Source organism: Thamnophis sirtalis, unplaced genomic scaffold (genome assembly GCF_051295495.1).
Source record: "Thamnophis sirtalis isolate CommonGarterSnake01/CBP01778 unplaced genomic scaffold, rThaSir2_p1.2 scaffold_11, whole genome shotgun sequence".
Lineage (NCBI taxonomy): Eukaryota > Metazoa > Chordata > Lepidosauria > Squamata > Natricidae > Thamnophis > Thamnophis sirtalis.
The window spans coordinates 61,028,068-61,030,592 of record NW_028261391.1 but is presented as its reverse complement, the minus strand read 5'-3'; the positions used below and the strand labels follow the sequence as shown (position 1 = coordinate 61,030,592).

Sequence of the window (2,525 nt, the reverse complement as noted above, 5' to 3'; positions counted from 1 at the left end):
CTCACCGGCTCAAGGTTGACTCAGCCTTCCATCCTTCCGAGGTGGGTGAAATGAGGACCCAGACTGTGGGGGCGATATGCTGACTCTGTAAACCGCTTAGAGAGGGGCTGAAAGCCCTATGAAGCGGTATATAAGTCTAACTGCTATTGCTATTTAAGCTTGCCCAGGGAAAAATGAGGTGTGAATGGTACAAGACAGACAATCTATCCACATGCCTTAATGCTAATCACTTTTCTGCTTAGTATGTTTTATAATACTATTGCTGAAGAAATATAATAATCTGAATTATCATCTGCTATAATCTTATGTATTGACACAGTACGATCAGGTTGAAGAGCATATTACTTAAGTTATTAATATGTGATCTTGTAAATACTGCCCTTTATATTTTCGAGTTCCTGCTTGTAATCACTAAACATTTGCCTTGGAGTAAAGCTAGACCTGATGGCATGGGTTGTGCAAATAATTATGCTCTCCTATATTTAATTAAATTACTTTATTAGATACTTGCTTAAAAATACACATATTTATTTTTTTCTTATTTTTTCTTATTTTTAAATTGAAATTTTTTGAAAAAAAGAGACTTTTATAAATATTTACCTCCCCTCCCCCACCATCCCCACCCCCCCAACCCCCCCAACCTCCCCCCCCCAACTTCCCAGAACAAATACAGGGTATAAATCTTTAACAAAGATGTTCTAAAATACACTTTTAAAAAGTTAGTATCCTCTTTCATTTGAGCTTTAACTCCTCTTTTGTTAGGCTTACTCTAAACAGATTATATCATTCCTTGCTTCTTCAGTCATAAACTATCTGGAATTTCTTAGTCTCCTATTTATTTTGAATATAGTCAATCCATCTTCTTCACTCCAGTTTATATTTCTCATTTGAATGGTCCTTGAGATATGCTGATATTTTAGCCATCTCTGCTAAGTTTGTGACTTTTAATGTCCATTCTTGAATAGTAGGCAAATCTTCCTTCTTCCAGGATTGCGCCACCAACAGTCTTGCTGCCATTATTAAATACAAAATCAAGTTAGTCTCTATAACAGTACAATCAGTAATTATACCTAACAGGAATAACTGATGGGTAAACTTTATCCTTTTTTAAAGAACATTTTGCATAATCCACCATATTTTTATCCAAAATGCTTTAACCTTTTTACAAGTCCACCGTATATGGTAATATGTAGCATCAACACAATCACATCTCCAGCATTTAGGTTGTAAATTCGGATACATACAGGCCAGTTTTTTAGGATCTAAATGCCATCTATAAAACATCTTATGAAAGTTGTCTCTCAAATTTTGGGCTTGTGTGAATTTTACATTTCTTACCCATATCTTTTCCCATGTATCCAACATTAAAAAATATGGAACGCTTCACGAATTTGCATGTCATCCATGCCCCAGCCATGCTAATCTTCTCTGTATCATTCCAATTTTAGTATATGTGCTGCCGAAGTGAAAAAATACACATATTGTACACTAATTCACAGGCTTTCTTTTTACCGCATAGTTCTGACTTCTCTTCCCCATAGAGCCTTGTTGACTCCACATATATCCTTGGAGACATCCAGATCAAGCAGCTTTTGCTTTGCTTTGCTTTGCAGAACTGAGAATAATGGTTAGGTTAAATTCCTATAGAAAATCTCTCATAAGGGAGGTATCATATACCAGCTGACTAAAACAATTTTGAGTGGCTCACCATATGAAACAAATTAAAAACACAACATAATAAAAATAATCAACCACTCCATACAGAACATACAGAAAATCTGTATAAGGTCAATTGATCTGCCCTAATTCAAGGTCTGGGAGAAGGTCTTTCAAAATACCATGACAATGGAGCAACACAGATGTCAGGGAGAATCTCATTCTGGAGGGCAGGTGTCCTAACAGATATGGAGTTGGCATATCTGGGGAAATCTTAGAAACTTCCACAAGAACATTTTAAGAACAGAGATGATTGTGGAAAGAAAAAATCAATAATGGGACTTCTGGTTATTAGGTGAAAGTACTTCAGTGGCTAAAATGAATTAGACCATGTAATTGCTTTTGAAGATGGACTGTAGTTTTCTGGGAAACTACAAATCACTCATCAGCTTCCACCAATTAGGATGAATAAGACTAGTTTAAGAGTCACAAAAAGTCATCAGAGGGCTCATCTATGGTGTGGAGCAACTGACAATGATGACAGGAGGAAGAAAGCTATTGGTGCATTGTGTGGTGGAATGTGGAGTCCCAATTGACCTGAAGATTATCTTGGGTGCTGGGTCTAAAGTGGACAAAACCCAATGGACTTTTGTCATGCCAGGTACTGTATCTAAAGTGGCCAGAGCCATAGTTTAACAATGGGCATGCCCTTGTCATGGGAGTGGCTGGAGGCAGCCAGAAGATGATGGCGTTGGTAGTGCTCTGGGTTTATGTAGAATGTTAAGGAGCTGAGGCCAACACAGTGGGACTTGAGGCTAAGGAGACAAGCTTGCTTCTAGGTAGGCTGGTGGCCAAGCAATGTCTCATAC

The 2,525-nt window shown here is 37.7% G+C and overlaps 1 non-coding gene across 1 annotated transcript; it reads right to left on the bottom strand.

Annotated features, from left to right (window-relative positions):
• Positions 1–1,367: 1,367 nt before the first annotated feature.
• LOC148043670 (U6 spliceosomal RNA) lies at positions 1,368–1,476 on the bottom strand. Its single transcript, XR_015698104.1, has one exon. It is a non-coding gene; the product is annotated as a U6 spliceosomal RNA (small nuclear RNA).
• Between the last annotated feature and the right edge of the window lie 1,049 nt (positions 1,477–2,525).